At 47.2% G+C, this 18849-nt stretch overlaps 1 protein-coding gene and 1 non-coding gene across 4 annotated transcripts in view; both read left to right on the forward strand.

The window, feature by feature from the left end:
* RIN2 (Ras and Rab interactor 2) overlaps nt 1–18849 on the forward strand; it is a 251078-nt gene that overhangs the window by 115095 nt on the left and 117134 nt on the right. The window lies entirely within an intron of this gene.
* Nucleotides 1754–1885, forward strand: LOC119934743. The gene has a single exon (XR_005453005.1). It is a non-coding gene; the product is annotated as a small nucleolar RNA SNORA66 (small nucleolar RNA).

Here is an 18849-nt window from a genome sequence, read left to right on the forward strand (position 1 = left end):
TTGTGTGAGGAGGAGTGAGTGAGGCTCACAGTCTTAATCCCCATTTTACAGATGACGTAACTGAGGCACAGAGAATCAATCAATCAATCGTATTGAGCGCTTACTGTGTGCAGAACACTGTACTAAGCGCTTGGGAAGTACAAGTTGGCAACATATAGAGACGGTCCCTACCCAACAGTGGGCTCACAGTCTAGAAGGGGGAGACAGAGAACAAAACCAAACATATTAACAAAATAAAATAAATAGAATAGATATGTACAAGTAAAATAGAGTAATAAATATGTACAAACATATATACATATAAACAGGTGCTGTGGGGAAGGGAAGGAGATAAGGGAGGGGGGATGGAGAGGGGGAGGAGGGGGAGAGGAAGGAGAGGGCTCAGTCTGGGAAGGCCTCCTGGAGGAGGTGAGCTCTCAGTAGGGCCTTGAAGGGAGGAAGAGAGCTAGCTTGAGAAGAGAAGTGAAGCGACTTGTCCAAAGTCACACAGCTGACAACTGGCGGAGCCGGAATTAGAACTACAACCTCTGACTCCCAAACCTATGCTCTTTCCACTAAGCCGGACTGCTTCTCTAAGCACGATAACTTCTCTTAAATGAGTTAAGACCCGATTCCTGGTCTGAGCAGGGGGAGGATGTACACGTAGAACCGAAGGAAACGGATGGAAAAGGTGAAATCATATTCAAAGAAAACAATGAAAATATTGACAGCACTTGAAGAAGCCCTTTGGTTTATGGCTTCCCAATTCTGCCCAGCCTGCCCTCCTGCAGGGAGATGGGCTTCACACACTCAATCATATTTATTGAGTGCTCACTGTGTCCAGAGCACTGTACATAGTTTAATAAGCCTCTGAGAAGAGCCGCTCAAATGTCGCTGCCTGTACTGTTGCTCCACTTGCAGCATCTTCAGTGGAATTCTCTCCCCAGATTGCTTCTGCTGCTTTCCTCTCCCCCAGCTCCAGGCTCTTCAGTTCCATCTCCCTGCCTTCCCCAGCTCCGACTTTCTTCCCACTGCTCTATCCTCGCCTTCCTCTTGCCCAGTTTTCCTGCCAACCAAAGCTTCACATCCTGCCCCCCGCCCCATCACCCGGACTTCCTAACCAGTCACCGTGGCATATTGGATAGAGCACCGAGTCAGAAGGTCATGGGATTTGCTTAACAAATACTGCAATTATTATTATTAGATAGTCTTCCCTCATATGTCTCCCCCGATCTGTAATTTATTTTGTTGTCTGTCTCTCCCACTAGATTGTAAACTCTGTGGGGGCAGAGATTGAGTCTAACAGCTATATTGTACTCTCCCTAATCCCAGTTCCGCTATTTGTCTGCTTTGATCAAGTCACTTCACTTCTCTCTGCCTCAGTTACCTCATCTGTAAAATGGGGATTGAGACTGTGATCCCCACTTGGGACAGGGACTGAGTCCAACCCGATTGGCTTGTATCCACCCCAGTGCTTACTACAGTGTAAGTGCTTAACAAATACCACAATTATTATTATTATTATTATCAGATAGTCTTCCCTCGTCTGTCTCCCCCGATCTGTAATTTATTTTGTTGCCTCTCTCTCCCACTAGATTGTAAACTCTGTGGGGGCAGAGATTGAGTCTAACAACTATATTGTACTCTCCCAGATTCATTCATTCAATCGTATTTATTGAGCACTTACTGTGTGCAGAGCACTGTACTAAGCCCTTGGGAAGTACATGCTTAGTATACATGGTTAAGCGGTCAAGAAATAGCACTGACTGGTGATCGGCAAACTCGATCACTAGCTTTGCATGATGTTGCCAATGCAAGGGGAACCAAGTTTGCTATAGCAAGTTGGGTGGAAATCTCAGCCTTGGAAATGGATTACTGAGGCTGACTCTTCTAATCCAAAACACAAGCCATCGAAGCATTTTAAAACAATAAAAAGTCAACGAGTGCCCGGGTGCCAAAACAGCCCTGGAGTGTACATACCCGTGAAGCCATTGGCGAACTGGGAAATGGTCAGCGAAGATCACTTCTCATGGTTACTGAGCACCGACACTTCACTTAACCCGTCGACTGCATATATACCTGTATATATGTTTGTACATATTTATTACTCTATTTATTTATCTTGTACATATCTATTCTATTTATTTTATTTTGTTAGTATGTTTGGTTTTGTTCTCTGTCTCCCCCTTCTAGACTGTGAGCCCGCTGTTGGGTAGGGACCGTCTCTATGTGTTGCCGACTTGTACTTCCCAAGCGCTTAGTACAGTGCTCTAGCACACAGTAAGCGCTCAGTAAATACGATTGATTGATTGATTGATTGATTGACGTGCTGAGCGATATTTCAGGAAGGTGATCTGGGTTAGTATCGTGGTGAAGACTGAAGATTAAAGGGTTGGAGGCTGGAAGGCTGGTGAGGAGGCTGATATAGCTAGCTAATTAGTCAGCACTTAATACCACAATTACTATTATTAGCCTCTGTACCCTGCTCCAAGTCAGTCAGAACCAACCGGGGGGCCTCAGGAAAAAGACATTGTCTCTGTTTTATGTACAGAGAGAGGGGCTACACATGATTTCACTTCTGCCAGGTTCGTTTTTCATCGCTGCTGTGCTTGCCTTACTACAGTTGTGGTTTCCTTTTTTCCTGTGTGGTTTCCCTGGACCCCGCCTCTCAGTTGGGCAGATCGGTGGATGACTGCCCTGTGGTGAATTTGATATTTCCTATTTGAGGTGCAGATTCCTATCTCTTCCAGAGCGTCTCACACTCAGAAAGTTCCCAGTAAGTGCGTGTCCCTGAAGATGAGGCTTCCCAGGACCGCAAAGATACCTGATATTACCAACCGGAATATCCAAATATTGAGTTTTGGGGGTTTCTTTTTTTCCTTTTTCGGTGAAGTCAGGACAACTTTGGTGCTTGTGTGATGGAGAAGCAGCATGGCCTAGTGAAATGAGCATGGGAAGGAGCCTGGGATTCAAGGAAGCTGGGTTGTAATCCCCGCTCTGCCATTTGCCTGCTTTGTGGCCTTGGGCAAATCACTTTACTCTGGGCCTCAGTTTCATCATCCGTAAAACATCTGTTCTTCCTATTTAGATGTGAGTCCGCTGTGGGACAGTAACTGCACTGACCTGATTAAATCAGATTTACCCTAGCACTTAGAACAGTGCTTGGCCCATACTAAGCGCTTAACAAGTACCATAATTATTATAAATTATCTCAGGAGGTAGTGTTCTGAACCCAACACACTGGACTTACACTTTTGGGGAGAAGGTGAACTGACATTGTGCTGTTCGCAGTAACAAGAGAGGGTCAGTCAGAAGCCAGAGCCACGACAGGCCTCTGGGCTCTCTCTCCTGTCTCAGAGAAGCAGTGTAGCTCAGTGGAAAGGAGCCCGGGCTTTGGAGTCAGAGGTCATGGGTTCAAATCCTGGCTCTGCCAATTGTCAGCTGTGTGACTTTGGGCAAGTCACTTCTCTGTGCCTCAGTTACCTCATTGTAAAATGGGGATTAAGACTGTGAGCCCCATGAGGGACAGCCTGATCACCTTGTAACCTCCCCAGCGCTTAGACAGTACTTTGCACATAGTAAGCGCTTAATACATGCCATTATTATTATTATTATTATTATTATTATTATTATTGTTATGTGTGGTATGTGTTAAGCATTTCATTTGTGCCAAGCACTTAGGAAAGCAGTGCATCCTAGTGGGTAGAGCATGGGCTTGGGGGTCAGAAGGACCGAGGTTCTAATTCCGGCTCCGCCGCTTGTCTGCTGTGTGACCTTGGGTAAGTCACAGCATTTCTCTGGGCCTCAATTCCCTCATCTGTGAAACGGGGATCAAGACTGTGAGCCCCAGGTGGGACATGGACTGTGTCCAACCTCATTAGCTCCTATCTACCCCGGTACTTAGAGCATTCATTCAATCGTATTTATTGAGCACTTACTGTGTGCAGAGCACTGTACTAAGCGCTTGGGAAGTACAAGTTGGCAACATATAGAGACGGTCCCTACCGAACAGTGGGCTCACAGTCTAGAAGGGGGAGACAGAGAACAAAAGAAAACATATTAACAAAATAAAATAAATAGAATAAATATGTACAAGTAAAATAAATAAATAGAGTAATAAATACGTACAAACATATATACATATAGAGCAGTGCTTGACACATAGTATTTTAAAAATACCATCATCATCGTGATCATCATCATTATCCTCACTCTGCTGAACACTGGGGTAGATATGATGCCTTCAAATCAGATCAAATCTCTTCCCATCCTTACCTTGGATGATAAAGAGGTTCCCTCTGAGCCCCAACCACTTTCCCTGTGGATAAAAATAATAATAATGATGGCATTTGTTAAGCACTTACTATGTGCAAAGCACTGTTCTAAGCGCTGGGGAGGATAAAGGTGATCAGGTTGTCTCACATGGGGCTCATAGTCTTAATCCGCATTTTACAGATGAGGTAACTGAGGCCCAGAGAAGTGAAGTGACTTGCCCAAAGTCACATGGCTGACAGTTGGTGGAGCTGGGATTTGAACCCATGACCTCTGACTCCCAAACTCGTGCTCTTTCCACTGAGCCACGCTGCTTCCCATACTGCCGGCCCATGTGGTACAACCTGCTTACCTTGTGTCTACCCCAGCGCTTAGAATAGTGCTTAGCATGTAGTAAGCGCTTATCAAATACCATCATCATCATCATCATCGTTACAATATAACAATAAACAGATGCATTCCCTGCCCGCAACGAGCTTATGATCTAGAGGGGAAATGAAGAGTTGTGGCTCCCATGGTCTCACGAGGGGAAATGAAGAGTTGTGGCTCCCATGGTCTCATTCTCCTCAACACGCTATCTGACCTTGGCTTCACAGACTCCGTCCTCTCCTGGTTCTCCTCTTACCTCTCCCGTCATTCATTCTCAGTCTCTTTTGCAGGCTCCTCCTCCCCCTCCCATCCTCTTACTGTGGGGGTTCCCCAAGGTTCAGTGCTTGGTCCCCTTCTGTTCTCGATCTACACGCACTCCCTTGGTGACCTCATTCACTCCCACGGCTTCAACTGTCATCTCAACGCTGATGACACCCAGATCTCCATCTCTGCCCCTGCTCTCTCCCCCTCTCTCCAGGCTCGCATCTCCTCCTGCCTTCAGGACATCTCCACCTGGATGTCCGCCCGCCACCTAAAGCTCAACATGTCAAAGACTGAACTCCTTGTCTTCCCTCCCAAACCTTGCCCTCTCCCTGACTTTCCCATCTCTGTTGATGGCACTACCATCCTTCCCGTCTCACAAGCCCGCAACCTTGGTGTCATCCTCGACTCCGCTTTCTCATTCACCCCTCACATCCAAGCCGTCACCAAAACCTGCCAGTCTCAGCTCCGCAACACTGCCAAGATCCGCCCTTTCCTCTCCATCCACACCACTACCCTGCTCATTCAAGCTCTCATCCTATCCCGTCTGGACTACTGCATCAGCCTTCTCTCTGATCTCCCATCCTCGTGTCTCTCTCCACTTCAATCCACACTTCATGCTGCTGCCTGGATTATCTTTGTCCAGAAACATTCTGGGCATGTTACTCCCCTCCTCAAAAATCTCCAATGGCTACCAATCAATCTGCGCATCAGGCAGAAACTCCTCCCCCTGGGCTTCAAGGCTGTCCATCCCCTGGCCCCCTCCTACCTCACCTCCCTTCTCCCCTTCTCCAGCCCAGCCCGCACCCTCCGCTCCTCCGCCGCTAATCTCCTCACCGTACCTCGTTCTCGCCTGTCCCGCCATCGACCCCCGGCCCACTTCATCCCCTGGCCTGGAATGCCCTCCCTCCCCACATCTGCCAAGCTAGCTCTCTTCCTCCCTTCAAGGCCCTACTGAGAGCTCACGTCCTCCAGGAGGCCTTCCCAGACTGAGCCCCTTCCTTCCTCTCCCCCTCGTCCCCCTCTCCATCCCCCCCATCTTACCTCCTTCCCTTCCCCACAGCACCTGTATATATGGATATATGTTTGTACATATTTATTACTCTATTTATTTATTTATTTATTTTACTTGTACATATCTATTCTATTTATTTTATTTTGTTAGTATGTTTGGTTTTGTTCTCTGTCTCCCCCTTTTAGACTGTGAGCCCACTGTTGGGTAGGGACTGTCTCTATATGTTGCCAATTTGTACTTCCCAAGCGCTTAGTACAGTGCTCTGCACATAGTAAGCGCTCAATAAATACGATTGATGATGATGATGATCTCAGCCATTCTCATGACACATCACAGCGCACATCTCCAAATCTGGAAAGAAGACAGTACTTCCAAGGGGAAGGAAATGTATTAAGATGGATGTGGGTTGTTGGCATCTTTGGGGATCCTTCTCCTTGTCTGTGGTGAAGGTGGATCCTTTATGACCCTCGGCAGTTCTGTAGGAGTGTGACTGGAGCTCTGTAGTTTCCTCTTCTCCCACTCCCTTCTGCATCGCCTTCACACTTGGATTCCAACCCCGTATGCACATGATGATAGTAATTGTATTTGTGAAGCACTTACTATGTGCCGGGCACTATACTAAGCACTGGGATGGATACAAGCAAATTGGGTTGGACCCCGTCCCTGGCCCACATGGGGTTCACAATTTGAATCCCCATTTTATAGATGAGGTAACTGAGGCACAGAGAAGGGAAGTCACTTGCCCAGGGTCACGGAGCAGACAAGTGGCGGAGCAGGAATTAGAACCCAGGTCCAGGTCCTGCTTCTCACTCCTCCCTCAGCCCCCCAGTACTTATGTACGTATCCATAATTTATTTCTATTTATGTCTGTTCCCCCGCCTAAGCTGTAAACTCATTGTGAGCAGGGAACATTTCTGCTAACTCTGTTGCATTGTACTCTCCCAATTGCTTAGTAATAATGATAATGATAATAACAATGGCATTTATTAAGCGCTTACTATGTTCTAAGCGCTGGGGAGGTTACAAGGTGATCAGGTTGTCCCACGGTGGGCGGCTCACAGTCTCAATCCCCATTTTACCGATGAGGTAACTGAGGCCCAGAGAATAATAATAAAAATAATAATAATAGCATTTATTAAGCGCTTACTATGTGCTAAAGCGCTGTTCTAAGCGCTGGGGAGGTTACAAGGTGATCAGGTTGTCCCACGGGGGGCTCACAGTCTTAATCCCCATTTTACAGATGAGGGAACTGAGGCACAGAGAAGTGAAGTGACTTGCCTAAAGTCACACAGCTGACAATTGGCAGAGCAGGGGTTTGAACCCATGACCTCTGATTCCAAAGCCCAGCCTCTTTCCACTGAGCCACTCTGCTTCTCCAGTCTAGTGCTTCTCTAGTATAGCTGCTTCTCTAGTATAGTGCTGTACACATAGCAAGCACTCAGTAAATACCATTGGTTGACTGGACCGTCTCTATATGTTGCCAACTTGTACTTCCCAAGCGCTTAGTACAGTGCTCTGCACACAGTAAGCGCTCAATAAATACGATTGATTGATTGATAGGTACATAAATGCTTTGGGGCTGGGAGTGGGGTGAATATCAAAATGCCTAAGAAGTTCAAGACCTGAGGGCATTGGTGACACAGAAGGGAGGGCGAATATGTGAAGTGAAGGCTTAGTCAGGAAAGGCCCCTTGAAGGAAATGTAGTTTTAGGGAGGGTTTGAAGGTGGTGGTGGGGAGAGTGGTGGTCTGTCAGATATGAAGCAGCGTGGCTCAGTGGAAAGAGCGCGGGCTTGGGAATCAGAGGTCATGGGTTCTAATCCCGGCTCTGCCACTTATCAGCTCTGTGACTTTGGGCAAGTCACTCCTCTGTGCCTCAGTTCCCTCATCTGAAAAATGGGGAGTAAGACTGTGAGCCCCATGTGGGACAACCTGATGACGTTGTATCTCCCCCAGCGCTTAGAACAGTGTGTGGCACATAGTAAGCGCTTAATAATTACCAAAATTATTATTATTATTATATGAAGGGGGAGGGAGTTCCTACATATACCAAAATTATTATTATTATTATATGAAGGGGGAGGGAGTTCCTACATATACCAAAATTATTATTATTGCTATATGAAGGGGGAGGGAGTTCCAGGTCAGAGGCTGTGGGCCAGGAGTCAGCGGTGAGACAGATGAGATTGAGGTGCAGTGAGTAAATCGGTGTTAGAGGAGCCAAGTTAGCAGGCTGGGGTGTAGTAGAGGAGAGAGAGCGCTGACCGAGAGCCTTGAGGCTAATGGTAAGGAGTTTCCGCAAGGAGATGGATGAGCAACTGTTTTAAGGCTTTGAGGAGCAGGGTGATGTGGACTGAACTTTAAAAAAATTATCTGGGCAGCAGAGTGAAGTAATGGTTGGAGAGGAAGGAGACAGGCAGGCTTCTTGTCTCCCTTATGCCCGTCCCTCCCTGGACCGGCCCCAGCCCCCCGGCAGGCTAGCGGGGTCCATGAAATGGGGGGGTTGGGGCAGGGAGCACACTGAGTCAAGTCTCCAGCACTCCTGCAGTTCCCCAAAACTCTACTTCCTCCCCCACTTTCCCACCATCTCTTGAGCCTTGGCCCGCTTTCCATTTGATTTTGATTGGATTTGATTTTGTTAATATGTTTTGTTTTGTCATCTATCTCCCCCTTCTAGACTGTGAGCCCACTGCTGGGTAGGGACCGTCTCTATATGTTGCCAACTTGTACTTCCCAAGCGCTTTGTACGGTGCTCTGCCCACAGTAGGCGCTCAGTGAATACGGTTGAATGAATGAATGAATGAATTTGAGACTGGCTTTGGTTCTTCCCCCCCGCTACCAAGCAGCATGGTAGCTTGGTAGAAGCAGCGTGTCTCAGTGGAAATAGCATGGGCTTTGGAGTCAGAGGTCATGGGTTCAAATCCTAGCCCCACCACTTGTCAGCTCTGTAACTATGGGCAAGCCACTTCACTTCTCTGGGCCTCAGTGACCTCATCTGTAATATGGGTCATCCCCATTTTACTGTGACTGTGAGCCCCGAGTGGGACAACCTGATTACCTTGTATCCCCCCAGCGCTTAGAACAGTGTTAGGCACATAGTAAGTGCTTAACAAATGCCATCATCATCATTATTATTATTACCAGCCCCAGCCCTGCAGTACTAACGGGAAAGTCACTTAACTTCTCTGTGCCTCAGTTACCTCATCTGTAAAATGGGGATGAAGACTGTGAGCCCTACGGGGGACAACCTGATTACCTTGTATCTACCCTAGTGCTTACAACAGTGCTTGGCACATAGTAAGTGCTTAACAAATGCCATTATTATTATTATTATTATTATTATTGTTATTGTTATTATTATTAACAAATACCAACATTATTATTATTACTAACATGCTTAACCTCTTGACCGTAAGCTTCCTGTGGGCAGGGAACATGTCTGCCAACTCGGTTATGTTGTATTCTCTTCAGTGCTTAGTACAGCGTTCGGTACACAGTAAGGCTCAATAAAAATGATTAATTGATCGATCGAGTGGTAATCCTGTAGAATTAGCATTTATTAAGTGCTTACTGTGGGCCAAGCACTGTACTAAGTGATGGGAGAAAATATACAAGTGGGAATTAAGCACAGTCCCCAACCGTCATGGGGCTCACCATCTAAAACTTTAAGTGGAGGGAACAGACTGGGGACAGATACATCAGGACTGAAGCCCTGAAACACAACACAAACAAATATATAGACATTCCTCACCCATCTATATTTTATTTATTTTAATTTGTCTCCCCCTCTAGACTGTAAACTCCTTGGGGGCAAGGATCATGGCTTCCAACTCTGTTGTTTTCTACTCTCCCAAGTTCATTCATTCATTCAATCGTATTTATTGAGCGCTTACCGTGTGCAGAGCACTGTACTAAGCGCTTGGGAAGTCCAAGTCGGCAACATAGAGTGACGGTCCCTACCCAACAACGGACTCACAGTCTCGAAGGGGGAGACAGACAACAAAACAAAACATGTAGACAGGTGTCAAAATCGTCAGAACAAATAGAATTAAAGTTATTTGCGCATCATTAACAAAATAAATAGAATAGTAAATATGTACAAGTAAACAGAGCTCTGCAGACAGTTAAGCCGACCTCCCAAAGTCTCTTCCCCCCTTTCTCCAACCCCCCGGCTCTCAACACTCTCTGCTACTCTCCCATCCTTCCCAGCGGTATCCTCAGAGGAACTCTCCTCCCTCCTCTCAAGTGCTACTCCGGCCACCTGTGCTTCTGACCCCATTCCCTCTCATCTTATGAAATCTCTCGCTCCATCCCTTCTCCCCTCCTTAACTTCCATCTTCAACCGCTCACTCTCCACTGGTTCCTTCCCCTCTGCCTTCAAACATGCCCATGTCTCTCCCATCCTAAAAAAACCCTCTCTCGACCCCACCTCACCTTCTAGTTATCGCCCCATATCCCTCCTACCATTCCTTTCCAAACTCCTTGAACGAGTTGTCTACACGCGCTGCCTAGAATTCCTCAACAACAACTCTCTCCTCGGCCCCCTCCAGTCTGGCTTCCGTCCCCTTCATTCCACGGAAACTGCCCTCTCAAAGGTCACCAATGACCTCCTGCTTGCCAAATCCAACGGCTCCTACTCTGTCCTAATCCTCCTCGACCTCTCAGCTGCCTTTGACACTGTGGACCACCCCCTTCTCCTCAACACGTTATCTGACCTTGGCTTCACAGCCTCCGTCCTGTCCTGGTTCTCCTCTTATCTCTCCGGTCGTTCTTTCTCAGTCTCTTTTGCAGGCTCCTCCTCCCCCTCCCATCCTCTCACTGTGGGGGTTCCCCAAGGTTCAGTGCTTGGTCCCCTTCTGTTCTCAATATACACCCACTCCCTTGGTGACCTCATTCGCTCCCACAGCTTCAACTATCACCTCTACGCTGATGACACCCAGATCTCCATCTCTGCCCCTGCTCTCTCCCCCTCCCTCCAGGCTCACATCTCCTCCTGCCTTCAGGACATCTCCATCTGGATGTCCGCCCGCCACCTAAAGCTCAACATGTCGAAGACTGAGCTCCTTGTCTTCCCTCCCAAACCTTGTCCTCTCCCTGACTTTCCCATCTCTGTTGACGGCACTACCATCCTTCCCGTCTCACAAGCCCGCAACCTTGGTGTCATCCTCGACTCCGCTCTCTCATTCACCCCTCACATCCAAGCCGTCACCAAAACCTGCCGGTCTCAGCTCCGCAACATTGCCAAGATCCGCCCTTTCCTCTCCATCCAAACCGCTACCCTGCTAATTCAAGCTCTCATCCTATCCCGTCTGGACTACTGCACTAGCCTTCTCTCTGATCTCCCATCCTCGTGTCTCTCTCCACTTCAATCCATACTTCATGCTGCTGCCCGGATTATCTTTGTCCAGAAACGCTCTGGACATATTACTCCCCTCCTCAAAAACCTCCAATGGCTACCGATCAATCTGCGCATCAGGCAGAAACTCCTCACCCTGGGCTTCAAGGCTGTCCATCACCTCGCCCCCTCCTACCTCACCTCCCTTCTCTCCTTCTCCAGCCCAGCCCGCACCCTCCGCTCCTCCACCGCTAATCTCCTCACTGTACCTCGCTCTCGCCTGTCCCGCCATCGACCCCCACCCCACGTCATCCCTCGGGCCTGGAATGGCCTCCCTCTGCCCATCCGCCAAGCTAGCTCTCTTCCTCCCTTCAAGGCCCTGCTGAGAGCTCACCTCCTCCAGGAGGCCTTCCCAGACTGAGCCCCTTCTTTCCTCTCCCCCTCGTCCCCCTCTCCATCCCCCCGTCTTACCTCCTTCCCTTCCCCACAGCACCTGTATATATGTATATATGGTTGTACATATTTATTACTCTATTTATTTATTTATTTATTTTACTTGTACATTTCTATCCTACTTATTTTATTTTGTTGGTATGTTTGGTTCTGTTCTCTGTCTCCCCCTTGTAGACTGTGAGCCCACTGTTGGGTAGGGACTGTCTCTGTGTGATGCCAATTTGTACTTCCCAAGCGCTTAGTACAGTGCTCTGCACATAGTAAGCGCTCAATAAATATGATTGATTGATTAAGCATTCAGTAAATTCCACTGATTGACTGGATCCATTCCAGGGAGCAGGCCTTAAGTGGAGGGGAGGGACACCCACTTTCCTGGTGGCAATTCTAGCAGGGGACCTCCTCCCTTCCCCCATCCACTGGAGGTAATCAATCAATCTATCAATCAATCATATTTATTGAGCACTGACAGTGTGCAGAAGACTGCCCTAAGCACTTGGGAGAGTATAATATAACCGAGTTAATAGATCCATTCCCTGCTCACAACAAGCTTACAGTCTAGAGGGGGAGAGTAATCTAATCGAATATATATATGTTGATATAAACTTAATATAAATAAATTACAGATGTGTACGTAAGTGCTGTGCAGCTGAGGAAAGGGTGAGTAAAGGGATCAAATCCAAATTCAAGGGAAATGCGAAAGGATGTAGAAGAGGAAATAATAATAATAATAATAATAATAATAACAAATTAGAGAAGCAGCGTGGCTCAGTGGAAAGAGCACAGGCTTTGGAGTCAGAGGTCATGGGTTCAAACCCTGGCTCTGCCGCTTGTCAGCTGTGTGACTTTGGGCAAGTCCCTTAACTTCTCTGTGCCTCAGTGACCTCATCTGTAAAATGGGGATTAAGACTGAGAGCCCCACGTGGGAAAACGTGATCACCTTGTATGCCCCCAGCGCTTAGAACAGTGCTTTGCACATAGTAAGCGCTTAACAAATACCATTATCATTATTATTAATTACGCCTTTCCTCATTTTACAGTTGAGGAAAGTGAGCTGTAGAGAAGTTAAATAATAATGATGGCATTTATTAAGCGCTTACTATGTGCAAAGCACTGTTCTAAGCGCTGGGGAGGATACAAAGTGATTAGGTTGTCCCACGTGGGGCTCACAGACTTAATCCCCATTTTACAGATGAGGGAACTGAGGCACAGAGAAGTCAAATAACTTGCCCAAAGTCACACAGCTGACAAGTGGTGGAGCCGGGATTTGAACCCATGACCTCTGACTCCAAAGCCCAGGCTCTTTCCACTGAGCCACGCTGCTGAAATGACATGCCAAAGATCACACAGCTGGCAACTGGCAGAGCTGGAATTGGAATCCAGTTCCTCTGATTCCCAGGCCCACCTTCTTTCTACTAGGCCACACTGCCATAAACTGGAATAATGGAATAGGCCTGTTGTGATTATCATCAATCGTATTTATTGAGCGCTTACTGTGTGCAGAGCACTGTACTAAGTGCTTGGGAAGTATTACACCTTTAGGGGAAGGCCTCTTGGAGAAGATTTGTCTTCTGTAAGGCTGTGAAGCAGGGGAGAGCAGCGTGGCCCAGTGGAAAGAGCCCAGGCTTTGGAGTCAGAGATCATGGGTTCAAATCCCAGCTCCACCACTTGTCAGCTGTGTGACTTTGGGCAAGTCACTTCACTTCTCTGCGCCTCAGTTCCCTCAGCTGTAAAATGGGGGTTAAGACAGTGAGCCCCATGTGGGACAACCTGATCACCTTGTACCTCTCCATTCATTCATTCAATCGTATTTATTGAGCGCTTACTGTGTGCAGAGCACTGTACTAAGCACTTGGGAAGTCCAAGTTGGCGACATATAGAGATGGTCCCTGTGCAACAGTGGACTCACAGTCTACAAGGGGGAGACAGAGAACAAAACATATTAACAAAATAAAATAATTAGAATAAAATATGTACAAATAAAATAAATAGAGTAATAAATCTGTACAAATGTATATACATATATACAGGTGCTGTGGGGAGGGGGAGGAAGGGGAGATGAAGAAGGGGGCTCAGTCTGGGAAGGCCTCCTGGAGGAGGTAAGCTCTCAGTAGGGCTTTGAAGGCAATGGGCGCTGGGGTTTGGGCAGCGGTGGTGGTGAGGGGAAATTTGGACAGCGCTTAGAACAGTGCTTTGCACATAGTGCTTCATTCATTCATTCATTCTATCGTATTTATTGAGCACTTACTGTGTGCAGAGCACTGTACTAAGCGATTGGGAAGTACAAGTCAGCAACATATAGAGACGGTCCCTACCCCAAAATCGGGCTCACAGTCTAGAAGGGGGAGACAGACAACAAAACATGTAGACAGGTGTCGAAACCGTCAGAATAAACAGAATTAGAGCTATATGCACATCATTAATAAAATAGAGTAAATATGTACAAGTCAAATAAATAGAGTAATACATCTGTACAAATATATACAAGTGCTGTGGGGAGGGGATGGAGGTAGGGTGGGGGGGATGGGGAGGAGGAGAGGAAAAAGGGGGCTCAGTCTGGGGAGGCTTCCTGGAGGAGGTGAGCTCTCAGTAGGGCTTTGAAGGGAGGAAGAGAGCTTGTTTGGCGGATGTGTGGAGGGAGGGCATTCTATTATTATTATTATTATTATTATTATTATTATTATTATTATTATTATTATCTTCCAGACCTAGGCTGAGAAAGGAGATGGCTGTCTGTCTGTCTGTCCTGAAAATGCCCAGCTGGGCCTTCTGCTGCTGACTCTGGCAAGACAGTCACCGGCCTGTCTGCCTCCCTGCCTAAATGTGAAAAAGGGATAGAATGATGTCTCAGCAGGGGCTTATGAGCAGTAATCAGTGAATGCAGGCTGGCCCTTTGAAGATGAAAGCCCTTTAGAAGCCCTCACTGTTATTACCACTGTCTGATGCAATGCTTTCTCTACAGTGTTCTCCAGTCTCTTCTCCCTTTTTTCCCTGCTTGGTGTTTCCTCTTTTAACCTTTGCCCCGCCTTTGACAGCCCCACTGATTGAGATCCACAGAGGCTGATGTTTTTGGCAGCTGGTTCTTCAGAAGGTCCTCAGCTGCCCCAGGACCTTTAATGTACAGAGACCTGATTCCTTGCCCAGGCTGGTGGGTGGGCTTCTCCCCCATGGGTGCCAGGAGGGTCTCCAGCCCAGCATAGTTGGGCCGCCCCCTCCTACCTCACCTCCCTTCTCTCTTTCTCCAGCCCAACCCGCACCCTCCGCTCCTCTGCCACCGCTAACCTCCTCACTGGGCCTCGCTCTCGCCCGTCCCGCCATCGACCCCCGGCCCACGTCCTCCCCCTGGCCCGGAATGCCCTCCCTCCGCACATCCGCCAAGCTAGCTCTCTTCCTCCCTTCAAAGCCCTACTGAGAGCTCACCTCCTCCAGGAGGCCTTCCCACAGTGAGCCCCCTTTTTCCTCTCCTCCTCTCCATCCCCCCCCGCCCTACCTCCTTCCCCTCCCCACAGCACCTGTATATATGTTTGTACAGATTTATTAGACTTGTACATATATACTATTCTATTTATTTTGTTAATGATGTGCATTTAGCTTTAATTCTATTTGTTCTGACGACTTGACACCTGTCCACATGTTTTGTTTTGTTGTCTTTCTCCCCCTTCTAGACTGTGAGCCTGTTGTTGGGTAGGGACCGTCTCTATATGTTGCCAACTTGTACTTCCCAAGCGCTTAGTACAGTGCTCTGCACACAGTAAGCACTCAATAAATACGATTGAATGAATGAATGGACGATCAGCTGCCTGGCTCCTCCTGTCAGGCAGTCATTTGTATTTATTGAGCACTTACCTGGGCAGAGCACTGTACTAAGCACTTGGGAGAGCCCAATAGAACAATAAAACAGACACATTCCCTACCCACAGGGAACTTACAGTCTAGAGGGGGAAGCAGAGTCCAAAAGAAATAAATAAATTATGGATATGTTCATAAGGGCCGGGGGTTGTGGGGGCGGATTTATAAAGGGAGCAAGTCAGGGTGATACAGAAGGGAAAGGGAGAAGAGGGAAGGAGGGATTAGTCAGGGAAGGCCTCTTGGAGGAGATGGGCCTCCAATAAGGCTTGGAAATGGGGAGAGTAATTGTCTGTTGGTCGCAAGATAGACAAGATGGAGGCCCAGTGAGAAGGTTGGCATTTGAAGAGCAAAGTGTCTGGGCTGGGTCCTAATAGCAGAGTAGTGAGGTGAGGTGGTCTGGGTTGTAGTAGTAATAATAATAATAATAATAATAATAATAATAATAATGATAATGATGGCGTTTGTTAAGCACTTACTGTGTGCGAAGCACTGTTCTAAGTGCTGGGGGATTCAAGGTGATCAGGTTGTCCCACATGGGGCTCACAGTCTTCATCCCCATTTGACAGATGAGGGAACTGAGGCCCAGAGAAGGTAAGTGGCTTGCCCAAGGTCACACAGCAGACAAGTGGCGGAGCCGGAATTTGAACCCTTGACCTTTGACTCCCAAGCCCTTGCTCTTTCCACTGAGCCACGCTGCTTCTTTAGTGGGAGAAGAGTGAGGTGAGGTAGGAGGGGCCAAGGGGATTGACTGATTTAAAGCACTCAAAACACAAGAATCCTCTAGAGTCTTGGGGTGTTGGCCAAACACCATGTCCCAGAAGCCTGGGAGTTGCATAATAATAATAATAATAATAATAATAATAATAATAATAATAATAATGGCATTTGTTAAGCGCTTACTATGTACAAAGCACTGTTCTAAGTTGCATGACCACTGGTCCCTCTAAAGGTGCTCTCGTCACATCCCTCTAGACTGTAAGTTCCTTTTTTATGGTATTTCTTAAGTGCTTACTGTGTGCCAGGCACTGCACTAAGCGTTAGGGTAGATACAGGCTAATCAAGTTGGACACAGCCCCTGTCCCACATGGTGCCCACAGATTTAATCCCCATTTTACAGATGACGGAACCGAGGCATAGAGGTGTTAAGTGACACTTGGCCAAAGCCACCCAGCAGACGAGTGCTGCTGAGAAGCAGCATGGTTCAGTGGAAAGAGCATGGGCTTTGGAGTCAGAGGTCATGGGTTCAAATCCCAGCTCCACCACTTGTCAGCTGTGTGACTTTGGGCAAGTCACTTAACTTCTCTTGGCCTCAGTTACCTCATCTGTAAAATGGGGATTAAGACTGTGAGCCCCACGTGGGACAACCTAATCACCTTGTAACCTCCCCAGCGCTTAGAACAGTGCCTTGCACATAGTAAGCACTTAAATAAATGTCATCATTATTATTATTATTATGAGTGGCAGAGCCAGCATTGGAACCCAAATGTTCTCTGCACCTTCCTTTGGGAAAAAAAACCTCACACCCCTGTTACCTTTCATATTTGAAAACTAACTACAGTCGTGGGCAGGGTGTGTCTACCAACACTGTTGTATCATAGTCTCCCAAGCCCTTAGAACAGTGCTCTGCACAAAGTAAGCGCTCAATAAATACCACTGGTGATGAGGATGATCCCCAGACCCAGAGCCCTTCTAGGGCTGGGGGATCTCCTGGGGCATTTGGGTCCAGATCAGGAGAAATTGAAGGTGGAACGGCTGCTGGGCCTGTGAAAGGTCTGAGCCATTTGTTGGGGGCCTGGGTTCATTCATTCATTCAGTCAGTCATATTTATTGAGCGCTTACTGTGTGCAGTGCACTGTATACTAAGTGCTTGGGAGAGCACAGTACAGCAATAGTGACATCTCCTGCCCACAGTGAGCTTACAGTCCAGAGGGTTATCACTCCTTGTACCTATCCCAGCGCTTAGAACAGTTTTTGACACATGGTAAGTGCTTAACGAATGCCATAAATAAAAAAAAAATAAACACACCTAGGTCTTCCGCTGGCACCAGGAAAGCCTCCCTAATGGAAACTTCAATGGGGATGTTACGGGCCACTTCCTGCCAAGCCCTTCAAAATGAACCATTAGTAATTCACCATGCTCCACTCTTCATTCATTCTTTCATTCAATCGTATTTATTGAGCGCTTACTGTGTGCAGAGCACTGTACTAAGCGCTTGGAAAGTACAAGTTTGCAACATATAGAGATGGTCCCTACCCAACAGTGGGCTCGAAGGGAGGAGATGGGGAACCCGTGAGCATCCAGGAAGACTCAACTGCCCAGGGGAAGCCAGGGAAGAGAGGATAGGAAAGCTGACATTCTCGCTTTCACAGTCTGAGTGATTGAAACAGAAACACCCATCCCTGCTGCTCCTAAATTTTGAAACAGTATTGGGCAAAATCTGTTCCAGCCATTCAAGATCCTGCAGATCGCGAGTTTGGGTCTCAGAGCCAAAAAAAAGGCCTCCCAAACAGGAATCATTCACTCCATCTCTTCCCTGGTGTTGGAGAAAAGGTTGAATCCCCCTTTTACCTCAACATTATCAAGGTAAATCAGTCAATCAATCAATCATATTTATTGAGCGCTTACTGTGTGCAGAGCACTGTACTAAGCGCTTGGGAAGTACAAGTCAGCAACACATAGAGACAGTCCCTACCCAAAAGTGGGCTCACAGTCTAGAAGGTAAAGCATCTATGTATGCTTTAACATGCAAAAAAAAATTCCAGATTTCTTTAAAAAAACAAAAGAAAAGCAGTTTTAGCAGATAGTCACATTGAATTTAGTCATATGAAGGAGGCAAACAGGAAGAAGTTGGAATAGTTTCCCAAATCTCACCCAGCAGGTCCTGATAATATCCATTGGAGCTTGGATGTGTGGGAGTCTCAAAACAAACAAAAGGAATCATTGAGAAGCAGCATGAAGTAATGGATAGAACATGGGCCTGGGGGTCGGAAGGTCATGGGTTCTAATTCCTGCTCCACCACTTGTCTGCTGCGTGACCTTGGGCAAGTCACTTCACTTCTCCAGGCCTCAGTTACCTCATCTGTAAAATAGGGATTAAGATTGTGAGCCCCATGTGGGACAAGGACTGTGACCAACCTGGTGAAGTTCTATCTACCCCAGCTCTTAAAACAATGCTTGACACACAGTAAGCGCTTAACAAATACCATCATTATTAGTCATTTATAATTCATCCAGTGGCGGCTAACTGGGGGGTGAGCATTTCAGATTTGTCATTACAGGAAATTAGGAAGGATGAAAATATCAGTACTTTCAATCAATCG

The sequence above is a fragment of the Tachyglossus aculeatus genome, chromosome 1 (genome assembly GCF_015852505.1).
Source record: "Tachyglossus aculeatus isolate mTacAcu1 chromosome 1, mTacAcu1.pri, whole genome shotgun sequence".
NCBI lineage: Eukaryota > Metazoa > Chordata > Mammalia > Monotremata > Tachyglossidae > Tachyglossus > Tachyglossus aculeatus.